This window comes from Brienomyrus brachyistius, unplaced genomic scaffold, assembly GCF_023856365.1.
Source record: "Brienomyrus brachyistius isolate T26 unplaced genomic scaffold, BBRACH_0.4 scaffold464, whole genome shotgun sequence".
Classification (NCBI taxonomy): domain Eukaryota; kingdom Metazoa; phylum Chordata; class Actinopteri; order Osteoglossiformes; family Mormyridae; genus Brienomyrus; species Brienomyrus brachyistius.
This window is the reverse complement of record NW_026042739.1, coordinates 28154-48633: the sequence shown is the minus strand read 5'-3', so window position 1 is coordinate 48633 and position 20480 is coordinate 28154. Positions and strand designations below refer to the sequence as shown.

Below are 20480 nucleotides of genomic sequence, written 5' to 3'. Positions count from 1 at the left end.
AAAGAGCCAGATAAGCTGCAAAAACAGGATGAGACAGAAGAGATAGATTTGCAAGCAGTTTACCAGCTGCTAGCACTAAAACAACTTGAAGAACTACCAAAACGAAGGCTTATTATAAATGGGAAAATATATGAGTGCCTATGTGATACAGGAGCCTGTAGGACAGTGTTAACCACTAGCCCTCCAAGGGTCACCTTTTCTTCGTCCTCCATAAATATCCGAACTGCAGGAGGCCAAGCTGAAAGTCATCAATTGACAAATCCAGTTAGCATAAAAGATGAGGAAACAGAGTTAGAATGTCACGCCCAAGTGCTAATAAGCCCTTCATGTCCAGTCAATCTGTTAGGAAGGGATCTTATGATACAAATGGGTATTAGTGTGATTGCAACACCCACTGGCATGAAGGCTATAGTAGAAAAGCAAACTTTCGTGATACATGGCATGTCAGCTCCACAGTATTATTGGTCCCTAGATCTGGGGGGGACAGCACAGACACGTGAAATATTGAGAAAAACTAGAGAAAAGCAGTCCCCTAAACAAACCCAGTTCATGCCTGACGATGCCTTACACGTCACTATGTGGTACAAAGGCACCCTAGGACCAGATTATGCCTATGACAAAACGTTTCATGCCCTTCAAGACACTTGTATCACCTTACAACATATATATGTTAACTCCACTACTGGCTTTTCTGCTGCTTCAGTCATCTTATCTAATAAACAACAGGCTGTGTTCAGAGGGGAAACACCACACGTATCTCTATCAAAACCACCTCAGATGCAGTGGAGGGACGTAGAGATGTTCTTACGAGATTCCATGCACAGTTACAATAACTACCAACCCGTACCTGGCTCCTTTTGGAGCTATGACAAAAAACACAATGTGTGGCGGTTTCCTTTGGGATGGAGAGTTCAAACCACTCTCACCACACACTTGCAGGACCCAACCTGACAAATTTTTCCAACCCTGGAGGAGGGATCATGTCCAGATCTAGATCGCCTCCCGGAAGGGTTGTGGTCGTCCTCCCCCACTGATGTAGGACTGGTAAAGGGGTTTCCACCTTACAAAGTAATTGTGAAATCAGAACACCGTCCGGTAGTTAGACAATACCCGTTAAAACCTGAAGCAGAGAAAGGTATAGCCCCTGTAGTGCAGGATATGTTGGCATCAGGAATATTGCGAGAGGCTCCTGAGGCCACTTGCAATACTCCTATATTCCCCGTCCAGAAGGGACATACAGGGAAATGGCGCATGGTGCAGGATTTAAGACCAGTAAATGAAATAGTACAACATGCTGCACCAGATGTGCCTAATCCACACCTTTTGTTAAATTCCTTGTCCCCTGACAAGAAGTATTTTTCAGTAGTGGATCTGAGTAATGCCTTTTTCTCAGTACCACTACATCCTGATTCACAACACTTATTTGGTTTCACTTATAAAGGACATAAATACACATACACTAGACTCCCTCAAGGGTTTTCAGAAAGTCCACATGTATATACAATGGCACTACGCTATTCAATGAGTTCCTGTAAAATACCATCCCATAGTCAAGTGCTATTGTATGTAGATGATATATTAATTGCTTCAGATACAAAACAGCATTGCAAAGAAGCCACACTGTTAGTGTTACAGCATTTGTATGATACAGGACATAAAGCATCAAAACAAAAATTACAGTATTGCAGAGAGGAAGTTATATATCTTGGACATAAACTCTCCCAACAAGGTCGATCATTATTAGAAACTAGAAAACAGGCAATACAAGAGGCACCAAAGCCAAAGACTAAACAGCAAATGATGTCCTTCTTAGGACTTTGCAATTATTGCAGGGAATGGTTACCTGATTATGCTGCACTCGTTCAACCTTTACAAACCCTGATTTATGGGAAGGACATGGCACTGAAAGATAAAATTCAGTGGACAAAAGAAGGAGAATTGGCATTCACAAACTTAAAAATGATGTTACAAACTAATGTGACACTTGCTCTGCCAGATTATCAACAACCATTTATTCTATGTGTTGATGCAAATCAAGGGTATATGAAGGCAGTATTAACACAGCCATTCGGCGCAAAAGAGAGGCCATTGGCGTTCTATTCTAAACGATTAGATGCAGTGGCAGCTGGTTTTCCGCAGTGTTTGCAGGCATGTGCAGCTGCTGCAGAAGCAGTGAAATTATCAGCAGAATTAGTGTTGTGTCACCCACTCACTTTGAAGGTGCCACATTCAGTTTCTTTAGTTTTACTGCAGACGCCACTGCCATTCCTCACACATGTTAGACATCTGACCCTAGTCTCACTCCTGCTTTCACAGTCAAACATCACAATACAGCGATGTGGTCCTCTCAACCCTAGCACCCTTCTTCCGACAGCGGAAGATGGAGAGCCACATTCGTGCAAAGCAGTTGTGGAAGAACAAACCAAACCAAGAGCAGATATTTTACAGACCCCAATACCAGATTCAACAGTTGTTTTTGTAGATGGATCAGCATCAAAAAATGACATGGGGAAGAACAAGGTCGGATATGCTGTAGTTACATCTACTGAAGTGTTGGAGGCCAATGCACTTCCCCCTGCTTGTTCAGCACAAGCGGCTGAACTCTATGCTGTAATTAGGGCATGTGAGCTCTTCAAAAACAAGCCACTTACAATATACACTGATAGTCAATATGTGTTTGGAGCTGTTCATCACCATGCAAGAGTGTGGAAAAATAGAGGATTCAAGACATCGCAAGGAACATCTTTAACTCATACGAACCTATTACTCAGGTTGTTAGATGTTGTGCAATTACCAAATTGCCTTGCGATATGCAAATGTAAGGCACACCAAACTGATGCTTCCGCAATAGCTAAAGGAAACAGTTTTGCGGACATGACGGCAAAAAGTGCTGCACAAAAACAACCTGCCTTAAATGTTACAGATGTCTTGTTGATAGATAGTGATGTACTATGTGATGCACAGACTCATGCACCTAAAACAGAAATACAGAGCTGGATTAAGAGAGGAGCAATACAGCAAGGGAAAACTTATTATATGAATGACAAGCCCATCCTACCAAAAAATTTATACAAGACAGCTGCCTTAGTGAGCCATGGAAACACCCATGTCTCAACAGGAGGGATGGTACATATTATTCAACAATACTTTTATACTATAAATTTTTCTGATTATGCAAAACAATTTTGTCGAGCGTGCTTAATTTGCTGTAAACACAATGCACAAGGCAACATAAGGCCAAAACGTGGCCAGTTTCCCGCAGCTGAGTATCCATTTCAAATTGTACATATGGATTTCATTGAATTATCTTGGTCACAAGGGAAGAAGTGTTGCCTAGTCGTTATAGACACCTTTTCTAAGTGGGTAGAAATATACCCTGTAAAACACTGTGATGCAATGACCGTTGCAAAATGTTTGGTAGGCCATTATTTCCCTACCTATGGCATACCTCATATTATAAGATCGGACAATGGGACTCATTTTGTAAATCAGACCATGTCCCTTTGCTCACAAGCATTAGGGTTTACGATCAAAAATCATTGTGCTTATCACCCCCAGAGCGCAGGCTTGGTGGAAAGGACCAACGGCACCATTAAAACAAGGCTCAGAAAGACAGTGGAAGAGACAAAAAGACCGTGGCCAGAATGTTTGTCTCTAGTAAAATTATGGATGAGAATAACTCCCACTCCTGCAGGATTGACACCATTTGAAATAGTGTATGGTAGACCGTTTCCCTTAGCAACCGAAATGAGTGATATAGGAAAAGCAGACAGAGAAAATACGTTAGCCGATTGGATGCGTAAGCTATTATCATCACAACAAAAATATAACCCCAGTAGTCTGCCAGTAAATTCTGTTTCTGTTCAACAGGATAATCTGCAGCCAGGAGATTGGATCCTGGTCAAGGTCCTGTTGCGAAAGGATTGGAGCACGCCTCGGTGGGACGGACCTTATCAAGTCCTGCTCACAACACCAACAGCGGTGAAAATAGCAGAGCGACCTTCCTGGATACATAAGAGTCACTGTAAGCCCATCAAGCCCGTATCAGAGACCTCTGTACCTTCGGAGTAGCAGTGGAAGTCCGCTACAAAGGCGCAGCAATCAATAGGATACTGACGTCTCAACCCGGTGAAGAAAACAGCTGATCTGCACTCCATTTAGAATGGCTCTGATTGGGTGGGGATGTGGTAAGGTAACTCTCGGTGTAATTCTCTTTATGGGAATTGTTGGTCTGCTTCTGCACTCACCAGAGCAGGTGTTTCGCCCACCTAGATGGACACATGACGGCTCCCACCTGAGACCTATCTCCACAAATGAGACCCATCCTTTCCTACAAAACTACTGGTACCGTTATGTTTATGATTCAGCAAAGAAAGACAATTTAACTAATTGTTATGTCTGTACCCACATGCCATCTCATGCCGATGGATTAACTATATATGGGAAACCTATGAATAAGTCACAAGCAAAGTGTGCTGCCTCTTTTGCAGGTGTAGGCTATCAGCATGATAATATAAAAATAAATGATACAGATCCATATACTGCTGGTTTGGATAATGGCGTATGTGCACAGCAGTTTTGGATCGATTTTGCTATAAAAGTGTCAAATATATCCTTACCTTTATCTGTCCACCTGAACATGGACCCTAAAACATTTAATCACTCAATGTGTTATGACCAAATGAACGGCACCCATCATATGGGGAACACCACCAACTGTGCCCAAATACTAGTACACGGAGAAGGTGCCCCGGTAAACATAAGTGGATTTAGTAATGGCACCTACTGGGTGCAAGGAGTAGCTTGGTTATGTGGACCCCGCGCATATTTCGTTTTGCCCTATAACTGGTATGGTGTGTGCGCTCCAATCTTTGTGTCAGACCATACTTTCCTGGTGTCACTGTCATCTACACCAGCGAACCGCAGGCGCCGGTCCATCATAACTACAGCTTCTCTCCATCCTCATGACAGTGTCTGGGGTTCAGATGTTCCCCAGGAGTTCAAACATTGGTCTACAGACCAGAAAGTATTAATGTCTCTTTTTCCCTGGGTAGGAACAGCAAAGAATACGTTACGATTAGAAACTATTGATTATCGTTTGGGGCTGTTCATAAATAACTCCATCATAATAAATGAGCAACAGAATGGTGAGATAGATGCTATTAAACAGATGGTCATTCAGAATAGAATGGTTTTAGACATACTTACTGCTGCACAAGGTGGTGTGTGCGTGCTTTTAAATAATACCTGCTGTACATATATTCCCGATAATGTGCACTCACCCAACATGACTACAGCCTTGGACCGTCTGCGAGAACTTCAAAAGATCATGACCTTAGACCCTCATGCTGGCCCCTCATGGTTGGACTGGTTTCTTACTGGGTCCTGGTGGCAGTTACTGCTAAAGTTCTCACTCCCCATTCTTGTTACATTATTATTTGTATGTTGTTGTTTCATTTGTATTATACCCTGCCTCCGTTCCATGATACAACATACTTTTAGTTCTGTTTTTCTGCTATACACTGCAGAAGAACGAATGGATTTACTAACCTTGTCTAGCCCTCTTAATAATGATGATGATGTGATCTGAATGACGGTTGTGCTGAAAGTGTTTTTGCAATTTGTACAATACTGATGCTTCTGATCATACTGTCATGATAAACAGGAGGGACTGTTAGGTTGAAGAAACTGTTAGTAATCATTTGTTATCATTTCTGTATAATCAGCAATGAGTGTAAATATGTATATACATTATTTTGTTTTCCTTTACCTTCATACTTTAGATTATATTAGTTTACACGTATCCTGAGCACGTGTTTAAATAGTTGTCCACCTGAGTAAAACCAGAACTTCTTCTTACTCTCACAGTCTTTTCTTTGTTCTCACTCCAAGACCCCTGCCCCCCATTGACTATAAATAAAGGTGCCAAGGGGAACCACCCTTTGTAACACATTCCTTTGTAGCCTAGCATGCAGAGAGTGTGGTTACCCTTGTGCAAGTAAAACTCTAAGTGTGTTGTCTCGTAATTAATGGTGTGTACAGAGTTGGAGTGGAAAGCCTGTCGCTTTCTCCAACATATACTGTACTGTAGTTTGGTCCTGTGTGCAGAGTTGGAGTGGAAAGCCTGACGCTTTCTCCAACACCCATATATATATATATATATGTACATATATATAGTTTTTTTATTAGCAATAGAAAAGAAAAATAACGCAGTTCTCCGTAAAGGAGGGATGGTGGATGGAATATATATATATATATATATATATATATATATATATATATATATATATATATATATATATACATTTATATAAAATAATTGTCACACAACCTGGGTGACATGCCTTGCCTGCTCACCCAATTTTAGTGCACTTTAGTTATCCATACTGACCATCTAGTCTCGATACACCCATAAATATATATGTATATATATATATATATATATATAGTTTTTTTATTTTTTTCGTAATGGACAATAAAAATAACGCAGTTCTCCGTAAAGGAGGGATGGTGGATGGAATATATATATACATATATACATTTATATAAAATAATTGTCACACAACCTGGGTGACATGCCTTGCCTGCTCACCCAGTTTTAGTGCACCTTAGTTATCCATACTGACCATCTAGTCTCGATACACCCATAAATATATATACTGAACAAAAATATAAACGCAACACTCTTGTTTCTGCTCCCATTTTTCATGAGATGGACTTAAAGACCTACAATTCATTCCAGATACACAATATTACCATTTCTCTCAAACATTTCTCACAAATCAGTCTAAATGTGTGATAGTGAGCACTTCTGCTTTGCTGAGATAATCCATCCCACCTCACAGGTGTGCCACATCAAGATGCTGATCTGACATCATGGGTAGTGCACAGGTGTACCTTATACTGCCCACAATAAAAGGCCACCCTGGAATGTGCAGTTTTTTGCTTTATTGGGGGTCTGGGGACTCAGAACCGGTCAGTATCTGGTGTGACCACCATTTGCCTCATACAATGCAACACATCTTCTTCGCATAGAGTTTATCAGATTGTCAATTGTGGCCTGTGGAATGTTGGTCCACTCCTCTTCAATGGCTGTGCGAAGTTGTTGGATATTAGTGGGAACTGGTACACGCTGTCGTATACGCCGGTCAAGCACATCCCAAACATGCTCAACGGGTGACATGTCCGGTGAGTATGCTGGCCATGCAAGAACTGGGACATTTTCAGTTTCCAAGAACTGTGTACAGATCCTTGCAACATGGGGCCGTGCATCATCTGTCTGAGTGGCTGGTCTCAGACGATCTTGGAGGTGAACCTGCTGGATGTGGAGGTCCTGGGCTGGTGTGCTTACACGTGGTCTGCGGTTGTGAGGCCGGTTGGATGTACTGCCATATTCTCTGAAACGCCTTTGGAGACGGCTTATGGTTGAGAAATGAACATTCAATGCACGAGCAACAGATCTGGTTGACATTCCTGCTGTCAGCATGCCAATTGCACGCTCCCTCAATGCTTGTGGCATCTGTGGCATTTTGCTGTGAGACAAAACTGCACATTCCAGGGTGGCCTTTTATTGTGGGCAGTATAAGGTACACCTGTGCACTACCCATGATGTCAGATCAGCATCTTGATGTGGCACACCTGTGAGGTGGGATGGATTATCTCAGCAAAGCAGAAGTGCTCACTATCACACATTTAGACTGATTTGTGAGAAATGTTTGAGAGAAATGGTAATATTGTGTATCTGGAATGAATTGTAGATCTTTAAGTCCATCTCATGAAAAATGGGAGCAAAAACAAAAGTGTTGCGTTTATATTTTTGTTCAGTGTATGTATATGTATACATATAGTTTTTTTTGTGTTTGTGAAAACGGGTCTTTAATCGGGGAAACGGAGCGGGTAGAGCAGGACGGAACGCAGGCATTGACAAACTACAATGACGGACAGGGCAAACAGGTAAGACCAGGACTTAAAATAGGTCATGACTAATCAAAGTAATCGGGCAAAGCAGGAGACGATCAGGGAAGCACACGTGGGTAATCAGGGGGCGTGGCACACACGAGGAGCGGACAAGCCGGGCATATATGTATATCTATATAAAACCTCATTAATGAGGGACAGGGAACAGAACGGACAGACAGAACTGGCACAGGGGAAGGAGCCAGGACAAGACTTGACATAAGACAGGAAAGGCAGAGAAACAGATCAGAAAGGGGGACACGGAGGGAACAGGCAGGACAAAAGGACCGGGAGTGAACGAAGGGAACATCGGGGAAAGAGGAGCAGAAGCCAGAGGGACGAGGGACAAAGAGAGGAGGGACAGAGACAGGAGGAACAAAGCGAGGGGGAGCAGAGGCAGGAGGGACAAAGACGGGAGGCCAGGGAGAGAAGGAGGGGGAACCAAGAGGAGCCCGAGGGAGACCCAGCGGGCGACGGGAGGCAGCCGGAAGGGCTGCAGGCGGCCGGGAGGCCGGAGCCGGAGGGGCCGAGGAGACGGGGTGAGGGACAGACGCAGGGACGAAGGAGGGAGTCGGAGGGGAGACCAGGGAAGGGGACGAAGGAGCTGGAAGGGACCCTGGCGAGGGCAAGGAGAGAGGGGGAGCCGCAGCAGACGGCGACGTCCTCCGACACGCCAGAGCGGGAGGACCAGCAGGCGAATGAGGAGCCGCCGTCGGGGGGCCCGCAGGCAACCGATAAGACGCCGGAGGAGGGACCGAGGCAGGGCGACGAGGCCGCGGAGGGGGACCCGCAGACGACAGCCGACCCGGAGGGCCAGGACCCGCAGGTGCCGACCAAGCCCTAGCGCCGGCGAGGGAGGGCGAGCCAGGGGGCTGGGCGGGTGGGACCCCAGCCGTGCGTCTGTGTCCTCTCCCCTTATGGGACACAGACATAAGGACCTGCGGCCGGGGTCGGGCTCGTCGGGGTGAGGGTACCAGAGTCACAGGGGGAGAAGGGACTGGAGTGGGGCCAGGGACTGGAGCTGCAGGCTGCAGAGGGGGCGCCTGCCCGGGAGCTGCAGGCAGGGAAAGCGCCTCGGACGTGGGCGCGGTAGCTGCAGGCAGCGGAGACGGCTGCTCGGGCTCTGGGGCCGCAGGGGGCACTTATTTTATTATATAAAATAAGTGTCACACAACCGGGGTGACATGCCTTGCCTGCTTGTGGGATGAGGAAGACTCAGGGACTGGAAATGGGATTAAAACTGAAGATGTGCTCATTCCTTTGTGTATTTACAAATTTTCCTTCCGTCAGACATGAGGAGTTTGCTGCTATATTTGGCACTAATAGAGATTCTGATGCTGCTATTTTTATTGTCTATTAGTTTGTTATTATTTACAAGTTCTGTTGTGTTTTTGCATTTTTCTCTTCTGGTTAATTAACTGCTGTCTGTTTGCTGTGAAGTATGAGTGTGGTGAGTAAGACTCAGGGACTGGAAGTGGGATTACAACTAAAGATAACATGCTTATTCCTTTTTGTATTGTTTACAAATTTCCTTCCGTCAAACATGAGGAGTTTGCTGCTATATTGTGCACTAACAGAGATTCTGATGCTGCTATTTTTATTGTTTATAAATGTGTTATTGTTTCCAAGTTGAGTATTCAATAAATGCTAAATTGAGAAATTTTGTGTATCGTTTGTTATTATTAGTGTGATATTTTACCATGCAAATAGAGGGGAAAACGTCCAATTATCGGCCAAAAAAAATCAGCAGCATATATCGGCCATCGCCTGACCCTTGACTTGAAAAACCCATATCGGTCGACCTCTAGTAACAGTACATTCTGTCCAATTCATCCATCGAGTTAAGTCACACACCCACTTGAGGGGGCACTCCGGCAGACGTGAGGATGGGGATGTTCTTTCCGCTATAACATCCACTGCAGAAGTACATCTCGCTCCTGTTCACAGGGCTTACTTCAATGATGAAGCAGGGCTGGTTGTCTGGACAAGAAGTTGTCCTGCTGCTGGGTCTCGGTGCCGTTTTTCCACCTAAGCTTGAAGGTGGAAATGTGTTCCAACTTGGTCCCTGGGACTGCAGCATAGCCAAACATCGCGAGCAGCGTCGGCCACACCCACCACCAGAACCATCACACCGTCCTATACACATAAAGAAGAACTAAAACATAGAGTGTTGTGACAATCTATGCGTTAATGTTTGGCAGCATAGGTGATTCATTAAAATTATACCGAAGAATGGAAAATGTGATATTTAGAATATTTTTTGCCATTTAGTAGCTAATTTAAGCACTTACCCAATGCCTCAATTTGTTTTAGGTCAGTAATGTCTGAGCCAAAAGAATGAATGTATGAATTTAATACAATTCACCCACTCCCACCCACACACAAATCTGAAATTCAATTTAAGACACTTCTTAAACATTAGTGCATTAACAAAAAAGGAAAATCTTAAGAGATTCAGTAGGATTTTCTATGTTAGACTTAAGCTAATAGTTCAATAGTTTTTACATATTTCAATATACCAATTTGACTTTAATGTTGAAACAGATGCTAAAACATGGAATAATTTCATAACTAGAGAAACATGTTATTCACAAACACTAGCAAAGGTAGCTTATAGTTAAGCTTACTTAAGTCAGCAAGTCAGGCTACAGTGTGTAAGAATAGTCGTAAACGATAATTTGTCTCAGTCTTACATGACAGAATAAGTAAACAGAAAATATAAAATGGCTGAAACAGCGTCATTAACGCCAGCTACAGTAGAGGCGCAGAAAAGGTGTCATGACTGAAGTATTCCCAAACTCTGGAAGACCGTATGCGAGCCTTTTTTGCCGCGTGTTTCTCCAGAGGCTCCGGAGCTCCGCTGGTTGACACAGCCATGTTGGTTCATGTGCAGGGGGACGAGCGGCAAATTTCTTTTTTGCAGGGTGGTAGGTGATGTCTCATTAATATTTATTAATTTACTTACAAAATGGTGCGGCACTGCATCCAAGCCTGCGGCACTCAGAGTCACAAATACAGTGGAAACCATTTGTAGTAATTACGTCTGTCTGGCTGATTTCCAACTAATTGATATTTGTATATTTATTACATGAATATAAGGTAATATAAGGTAATAGAAGAGGTATTTAATGGTTTTCCATCTGAGGAATTTGCAAAAAACTGCAGTGCATGATGGGTCGGACCTAAAGGCTGCCTTAACGTCCTCATCTGTATGACGACATACATCAAGACTAGGAAGGTGCATAATGTTCATGTCTGGTTGCGTTTGTTGGTCCAGAAAGTAATTCAATTTCGCCATGTAGGTTACGTTCTTAAAAACTGCTTGGATATAGCCCGATTATATGCTGTGGGCCTTTTAATTTCTTTGTTTACCAGGTAGGCTACCTTCTTTAAACTGCGTTTTGTTAGACTACATATTTAGGGAGGTCTTTATAAATTTATAGTAGTCTTCATAAATATGTACATAGTTTAGCCTAACCCAGCCACTTAAGGGAGAAAGCCAGCTCAACTAGGTGTCGGTCCCAAGCCCGGATTAATGGGGAGGGTTGGCGTCAAGAAATAAAGAGACTGTATCTTCACTGCATGACTGATGTCAAAATGTGTGAAATATGTGGTTGTATTAATAAATGCATTAAAGTAGGTTAATGATTCTGTGCTGTCTAAATTGTATAGAAAATTTCTACGTATAGCCAAACAAATCTCCTCCTGTTTGAAAAGGCATAGAAAAAGCAATTTAGCCACTAAAACTTTACAGTTTTTGTGAGGGACAGTCGAATTCTCTCGTTTCTCTCGTCAAGTTCTTTTGTGATCCTGCACCTACACTTTGCCGGCCCCAGGAGGATGGGCTCCCCCTTTGAGTTTGGTCCCTCCCAAGGTTTCTTCCTTCTTGGGAGTTTTTCCATGCTATCGGCGCCTATGGCTTACTCACTGGGGGCTTTGGGTGGGCATGATATAAAGCAAAGCATTTTCCCTCCCAGTTTCCTCCTCTGGTCCACATTGCAGGACCATCAGCCATCAGAAACAGCCAGACGGTCTCCTTCAGCTTCTTTAGTGTCCTTGGAAGCCAAGGCAGTTTTAGGTCTGAGAAGAGGTTTATCAGAAGGACACATATTACGTCGTTTGTCCTGAAATGTAACATGGGGAGGAAAAGTTAAGCGGTTTAGTCAGATTGGAGTCGTTTATTCAGCAGTGGCAGCGCCAGTGACTTAATGCTACAGGTGCTATAGGGGAGTGAGATTATTTAGACCGGGTGCTTTAGCTTTTCAGCTTATGTAGATGGTGTATAGAAGCACACAGCACGATAAGCTACAGCATGGATAAAATAGGATAAAATATGAAATTCTAACGTCTAGCTCACAGAGCCTCTATGTGTACTTTGAAGAAAAAATACACTACAAGTATGCTGTAAAAACCGCAAAAATGTCTTACACAATATACAGATTTTACAGATAGTTAAAGAAAAAATGAAACCAATATTTTGGGGGTGCTGTGGGGGTACTATGGTCATTGGAGGAGGAGCTAGAGCCCCCCCCCCCCAAGCTTTTCCTTGGTGCTGCCACTGTTGTTCAGATTAAAAGTAACATTGTCATTAATAAACAGTACTCTGATCAAATTTTTGCATGTACAAACACAATCAAAGTTTAACCACATGTTTAGACACAATTCACACACCTGTTACATTTCCATAATGCTAAGACTCTCTACACTTACTTCATCCACTTTCTTGTTTGGTACACAGTCATTTGATGGATGTGTAAGATCATTACCAGACCGTCTGCTGCAAACTCTACAGTTAATGAATGGCTGCAAAAACACACAGACACACAAAAACAGTATTTAAAGAGTGGTGGGCAATAAATACAGTGAGAGAAGGTGTAGTAAAGATATATCTAATGATTTAAGGCAGAGCTGCTGGAGTGCAGGGTTTAATGACACAGAACAATTTTAGAGGAAAGAGCTTCCAAAGCAGGGTCACCATAAGGCTATATTATACAAAGCAAGTTCATCTAAAAGTATGAACAACAAATCCCGTTTAACTGAACACTGCTCTGTATTAAAATACTGTCCTCCGATCAAGCTAAGTGGTCCTGTAGTTCACTATTTAAAGAGGTAAATTTAAAGGGTAATTCACACTGCACATCTACCCTGCTCTGACCAGGTTTAATTACTGGCTTTCTAATTAAAACAAGAGTTAAGTCCTGCCCTTTCACCACAAAACACCACACTGCCATTTAAGGCTGATTTCAACAATGAGTTTTAGTTAACCTGGCTCGATTGAGTTAACTCTGGGTATGTAAAACCCGCTTTGTAGTACAGCCCACAGGTCTTTAAATAAGGCCAGCTAGGGTTCATAGCTCGAAGCATAATCTACAGGTCACCCCTCAGATGATTAGCATTTGCTTCTGCCTGGTAATCCAGCCTTTAAGCCTGTAAACCTACTAAAATTTGAGAATAAGGTGAAGGAACTGGCTCTTTGAGGCCACCTATGTATTTGTTACTTTATTGTTGGCTAACTTTCCCCCGCAGGGCATCAAAAAAGTTAACATGAACCTAAATTAATTTGCTAACTGATATGTCCAATGCTCACAGTCACAGTGACTCTTTACTTACCCTCTTGTCCATGAAAATACAGTCAGCCCGATGGTCTGTTGCAGTTGACTTTGGACATTTTGTTGCTCTCAAGAGAATCTCAATGTCAATGTATTCACTGCTGATCTAAATCACATAAACACGTTATATACAAAATTGCCTACAACTGTTTTAAAGGCAATATAACAAACAATAATCACCCAAAAAATGGCAAACTGTCACAGACTTGACTGCAGCAGATTCAGAGAGAAACTGTGAGAAGGTAAAATTGACCAGGGCTGAGATATACAACCATCACTTTCATTGTGAAGAGACATTAAGCATCATATGCATTGAAATTAAAACATCAAAATCAATGTGATACTCATTAGTTCAGCTTGCAGATGATGAAAGTTTCACACTTTTGTAAACACTTTCTCAGCAGTTACCTTCGGACGGCCCTGGATGTTATAGAAATTCATGTGCTGACGGGTTCCTTGATGAGCATTTTCGACTGCGAGTTTAATGGCCGTCTTGTGAGTGCAGGGAGACTGTGGTAATCTTGCTGGGCCTCTGTGGAGATAAGCAGAGCTCCATAAGCCAAAACCAGAAGCAGCAGGCGGGTCATCTTCCTCTCAGCTTTGAAGGGAGAAGCAGGACTGAGGACACTGATCTGTGGTCCCCTTATCCAGCACGTCCAGGGGCGTGTCCTTCACTCGAAACAAACAGACCTTTGAACAACATTGGAAAACTCTTCAGGATGAATTGAGGCAGGTGGTCAAGTGGGTTTATTGTTATTTCAGCAATATACACAGTACACAGTGAAAGGAAACATTGTTCCTCCTGGACCACGGTGCAACACAAAGAAGAAAAACAGAAACAACACAAGATGACACAAGTGCGGGCAAGATAGAACTATACAGAGTGAAAGGAGCACAAACAGAGGGAGAAAGTGCAAGATAAACACAAGAGCAACAATACAATACTACAGGACAAGACAGCGCAGTCAAGAACACAGAGTGCAGCCAGAGCTAACCTGAATAGGGGCATCAAGGTTGCCAGGCAGGCAGAGAAACAGAAAATAGAGGTCTACTTCACATACAACAACCCACAGTGGGTGTGGCAGGGAATACAACACATTACAAACTTCAAAGGCAACAACACCGTCACTGTTAACAGCAACGCCCTTTTAGCAAAGGAGCTAAACAGCTTCTTTGCTCGTCTGGAGGAACACAGAGCAGACATAGCCACACTGCCCCCTCCCCCAATCTCCAGCACTCACAGACTCCCTCTGCAGGAACACCACGCGAGAAGGCACATTGCATCTCTAGGTGTGTGGAGTTTAAGACAAGGCAAGTGATGCTACGATAATATAATTCCTTGGTAAGACCCCACCTAGAATATTGTGTGCGGGTTTGGTTACCATACCTTAAGAAGGACATTGCTGCCTTGGAAAAGGTGCAACGTAGGGCAACGAGAATGATTCCTGGTCTTAGAGGAATGTCTAATGAGGAGAGGTTAGCTGAGCTGAATCTGTTTAGCCTCGAGCAAAGGAGACTAAGGGGGGACATAATCCAGGTGTTTAAGATTCTAACAGGTCTGGATGCTGTTCAGCCAAATGGCTATTTCAATGTTAGTTTAAATACCAGAACTCGTGGCCATAAGTGGAAATTAGCTGGAGAACATTTTAAAACGAATTTGATGAAGCATTTCTGTACACAGCGTGTAGTTAGAGTATGGAATAGTCTTCCTGTTATTGTAACACAAGCTAAAACCCTGGGTTCTTTTAAATCAGAGCTAGATAAGATTTTTGAGCTATTAGCTAAGTTCTCCTCAAAGGAGCTTGATGGGCCGAATGGCCTCCTCTCATTTGTAAATCTCTTTGGTTCTTATGAGTCAGCTTACAGAGATGAGGTCCAGAAACTGATAGGTTGGAGTTCAGCAAACAATTTGGCACTAAACAGCACAAAGACAAAGGAATCACTGACTTCAGGAAGGATGGAGGCGACACTGGCCTGCCTAGATGGATGGATGGATGTTTTTATTGACATTGTAAGTACAATGAGATTTAGTTTGGAACGCGCCAGCAGCTACACAGTATATTTACAATTATATAGATTGTGAGGCATAAAATAAGGTGTGAGTAATATAACATAACGACATAATATAAGTAATCATTAATTAATCATTACAGATGGTATGAGGTGTGAACCGCTAGGCTGCTATGGCATGTTTGGTATCAAACCGATGGAAAATCACTCCAGTTTCCAAATCTGGTCAGTGGTTACCACGAAAGTGAATATATCAAAAGTTACACCAGCCTAACGAAAATCATCAATACAAGGGAAATCACTCTGGTCATAAATCTCAAAAGGACTGATACAGACCCCCTTCCGAAAGCCCGCCAAATGGATGGTCAGCCATTGGTCCAGGAGTCGAATTCCTGGTCACTCCTATTCACGAACTTTACACTATAAAACCTGGCACCTCAGAACAAAGCCAGGAGAGGAGAAACAGAAGGGAGGAGAAAACAAAAGACCATCAGCACGAAGAGAGGCAGAGAACATCAGCCCAAGAGAAGAGAAGCCCACAAGAAGCCCTCCTGAAGCCTATCAGTGAAGACCCAGCTGGACAGAGAACTGCAACCAAGCCCAAGCTTCACCAGGAGAGGGAATCAGAGGGGCTCCACTCCAACAACCGCTGCAAACACCGCGCCTCCCTGAGTGCCATCACCCATCAGCTCATCAGCCTCCGCAACCAACTGCCAAGACCCCCCCCCCCCCCCACTCTGCAACCAAGTAAACAAACTTCCTTTCATTTATAACAACCTAAACTCCTATTCACCTGCTATATTACTTTAGGACAGTATTTCCACAAATTGCTTGCTTTGCAGAACAGTATTTTCCCTTTTAAGGTTACTCATTTTAAATCTGGTCATTGCATTTTCATGATTACATTGTTTGTGTCCACTCCGTTATTTCGTGTTTATTGTTTGTTAGGTGTAATGTCTGTCTTATGTTAGTTATAGGAATAAATGCATGTCTTTTACACAACTTCAGCCTCCGTTCATTGAGTGCTCACAAGAATCCCTGCCTGTGCGATCTACGCTCTGAAACCTCAAATTCGCCTGAAATATCGCGAGACTCTCTCTCATTGGCCGTGAGGGGAGCTTCGCTACCGATCGTTTACATTACCTGGTGACGCAGCTCGTTGGACAAGCCTTCTATTCTAACCCAGGTTATTACGTGATACTGGTTATTAATGAGTTCCATTTAAGTCACACATTAACAGACTCACGGTGTTTCGCAATTGAGTTTGAGCCGACCATTCAGCATAAAAATTGGTTAATAATCACAAGGCACAAGGTTTAAACTTATTCTGAGCACACAATTTAAACTTTTTATGACCGAACGTGCAGTGAAGAAGCGCTACTGTCAACTGGTTGCAAAAGTCGCACTCATGGCAATCTGAAGGCATTTAAGCGGGATCATATGGGCTTATTATAGTTATTTTTATTTCTATTATTAGTAGTTATATTATTTTGTTTTATTTTCGGTGATTTCATTGTAGTTCTTTCGTATTAAACTGCAGTAAACTTTAACCCTATGTCTGACGAGATTCTCAGATGTAGCGCTTTGTTTCCAGGTTCAATTCGGACGAGTGTCTCCGTTTCTATATATCCTGGGAGAGATCTCTCTATTAGCGAACGGGAATACTTGTTATGAGGTTCTAACCTAAATTATGTTGCGCTTGGACATAAGACCGATAGCTTAGTTACCTATCAGGATCATACTCGTATGTGTGTGCCTGCTTTAGACAAAGCAAGTTTAACACAACTTTGCGCTGTGAGCCAAGTGTGTGTCATTTAGAAATTGGGAGTCTCCTGTGCTTGAGACCCGCCGTGGTTAAGCACCATTTGCGACGAGATATAGTGCACTCACAATTTAAATCTGTCGCCGTAACGCGTGCGCCGTCTCGCTTCAGTAATTGTTTTAAGGGGTGATGACGAAGATGACGAATTTACTTTCCTGAAGAGGAGCAGGATGGGTCACGCGTTCTGTAAGATTTGTCTCCCACGGGGAAGGAACGATGTCAGTCGGCATGAAAAATCCAAGTCATTAGTGAATGACAGAGCCGCATGAGTGAACATGAAAAATTAATAGAAAATAAATGACAAATGGTTATTTTATATTTTATATATTTTATATATTTATATTTATATTATATTTTATATAATTTATATTATTTTATATTTCCTGTCTTAAAATGTAAGGGATACACGTGGTCATTTCCGTTGTTTCCTGTTTCCTGCGAGAGTGATACTGACTGCTAGCGCGCGAACTTTGAAACCATAGATATCACCTAAATAATAATTCGAGTTAAGTCATTGGGAAAAAGCTTCGCAAGATTAATAATCCTCCAAAATAAATAAATAAAATTTCCCAGACCCCGACGGATTAATCACCTACGCAAGTACCGACCCACGATCTTCGTTCAATTAAGAAGGTGCTTCCAGCCTTACAGCCTCAGTTTACGTAAGTACAACGCCATGTCTACTGTTCCGTGTTCTGAGTGTAATATGTTTAGCTATTCTTCTCCAGTCATTAGCGGTATTTATACATGTGAGAAGTGTCAGTTAGTCGCTAGACTGACGGAGAAGATTGTAGTGTTAGAGGGACGTATCCGGACGTTACATAACATTCAGGAGAATGAGAGTTTTATTGACTCAGTATTAGCGGCTCCGGATATGTCCGCGATAGCCAGTAAGTCTCCCCCTGCTCCGGCAGCAGAGCCTTCGCAGCAAGGCGAGTGGGTGACGACCCGGCGGCATAGTCGCAAATCCAAACCAAACTTACACCGGCACCATTCGCCTATCCGCGTTTCCAACAGGTTCTCCCCACTCAGTGAAACTCCCACTGAGACGCCTGTTGAAAGTGCTCTAATAATTGGTGATTCTATTCTAAGAAACGTGAGAGTAGCGACTCCGGCGACCATTGTAAATTGTCTCCCGGGTGCCAGAGCGACCGACATCTCGGCAAATTTAAAAGTGCTGGCTAAAAGTAAACGTAAATACTCTCAGATAGTTATCCACGTCGGCACTAATGATGTCCGATTGAGGCAATCGGAGATCACAAAGGCAAATTTTAAAGAGGTGTGCAACATTGCGAAGAAGATGTGTGTGTCAGTAACGTGCTCTGTCCAGACTAAAAACTCAAGTCCAGACTAAAAACACACCTGTTTAGTTTAGCGTATAGGGACACTAGTTCTAGCCCTAGCTAACTCTTCACTCCCAGGCAGACCTGTAGTGTGAGGTGTAGAGCTGGGTGGGGATCGGTGCCATTGGCTTTGGATGAACTGGATTGTCAGTGCTGTCACTCTAGCTTTGCAATCTCTTGTGGAACTGGAGTGCTGACATTTCAGGGACTCCCCATGCCGGCATTCCCACTTGCCTCTCCCTCCTACTGATGCTGCCATAGCCATATCTGCCGGAGCTTGCAGATTGCACTTCATATTGTACTCACCTAGCTTTTAGCACTGCCAATAGCCTCCTCTACTATGCCTAATTGTACATTTTATTTCCCCTACTCCTCCTGGGGGTGATGCCTGGAGACCTCAATCTATCAAGATATCCAGCACACCCGACCACCACCAGTGACGTCCCTGCATCCAGCTCGCCGTTCTGATCTTCCATGTATGACCCGCTGCCTTACCTCTGGTTGCCTGGCAATTGGAAGAAGACTCGGCTTCGGCATTGGCTTATCTTCCTTGCTCTCCTCTCTCTATTTGACTATCCCTGCCGGCCCCTGGAGGATGGGCTTCCCCTTTGAGTCTGGTCCCTCTCAAGGTTTCTTCCTTCTAGGGAGTTTTTCCTTGCCACTGTCGCCTATGGCTTACTCACTGGGGGCTTTGGGTGAGGATACTGTAAAGCGCTTTGAGACAATGTAATGTTGTGATAATGCGCTATATAAAAATAAATTTGTTTGTTTGTTGTTGTTGATACTGGAGCCTGGTTGCGGTGGTGGGATGGCTCACGGCGGGTGCCGGAAAATTTCCTTTATTTTCAAATCCAAACCTTGACAGGTATGCTGCTGTTCCAAATCATGGGTGCATGTTACAAGTGCGGAACATATTTTAACTTAGTACTAACTTAGCATCATATTTGATCTGATTCGACTGAATATCCCAGGTTTCCATCTCTCATGCATCTGGTGTGACGTGTTTTCAGACTCTCAGGCTGGCGCAAAGAAATCTTACGGGAATTGAACGTCTCACTCCGGCCAGCTGACCAAAGTTCGGTAACCTTGGTATTGTGTGTAGGAGATTCGCTATAACTATAATTTCGTTCTCCATTTACATGCCCGTAGTGTCTTTAAGTGTTATGTAGTTTTGCCTGAAACGCAAAAATAAAACAAAGCAATTAAAGCCGTAAGTGGCTCAAATTGTGCTGTAGCGATTGAAGAACTTTTGTCGGAAGTTGGATTCGAACCCACGCCTTACTTGGGAGAACAGAATACCAGAATAGAGTAGGTTAAGTCCAGCCTTGGCTTCCAAGCTGACGTTTTTCTACATATGTGCTTGTGTATCATGGACAGTAAGAGGGGGCAGGCAAGGAGAGAATTTCTCTCTTTGGGGATCAATAGAGTGTTGTTATTATAACGTCTAAAAAGTATGATGGTCTGTCGATAAATCAATCAGATAAATAATGAAGTCGTTTTCGCGAACACGCTGGAAAAGCCAGGGGCCGGACCGACTGTAGGGGGCGTGGCCAGAGACAGCCATCTCAGGCTGTCAAGTCTCCCGTTTTGGCCGGGAAACTACCGTATTTTACTTCTCTTTCCCGCCGTCCTCCCGTATTAGTATTTTCCCGTAAATCTCCCTTATATTATATAGTTGCTGGATAGTGTAGTGGTAAGATCGCCGCCTTTCACACGGGAGACCGGGGTTCGAATCCCGGT

At 43.3% G+C, this 20480-nt stretch overlaps 1 long non-coding RNA gene across 2 annotated transcripts in view; it reads left to right on the top strand.

The window, feature by feature from the left end:
* The window catches only part of LOC125729075 (uncharacterized), a 58816-nt gene that overhangs the window by 14148 nt on the left and 24188 nt on the right, over window positions 1-20480 (top strand). Inside the window, exon 1 of one of the 2 annotated variants that reach the window (XR_007389574.1) lies at window positions 18857-19369. The exons of the other annotated variant lie outside the window; for it this stretch is intronic. This is a non-coding gene — a long non-coding RNA (uncharacterized LOC125729075). Of the gene's footprint in view, window positions 1-18856; window positions 19370-20480 lie in introns of those variants that run through there. 2 annotated transcript variants of the gene reach the window in all.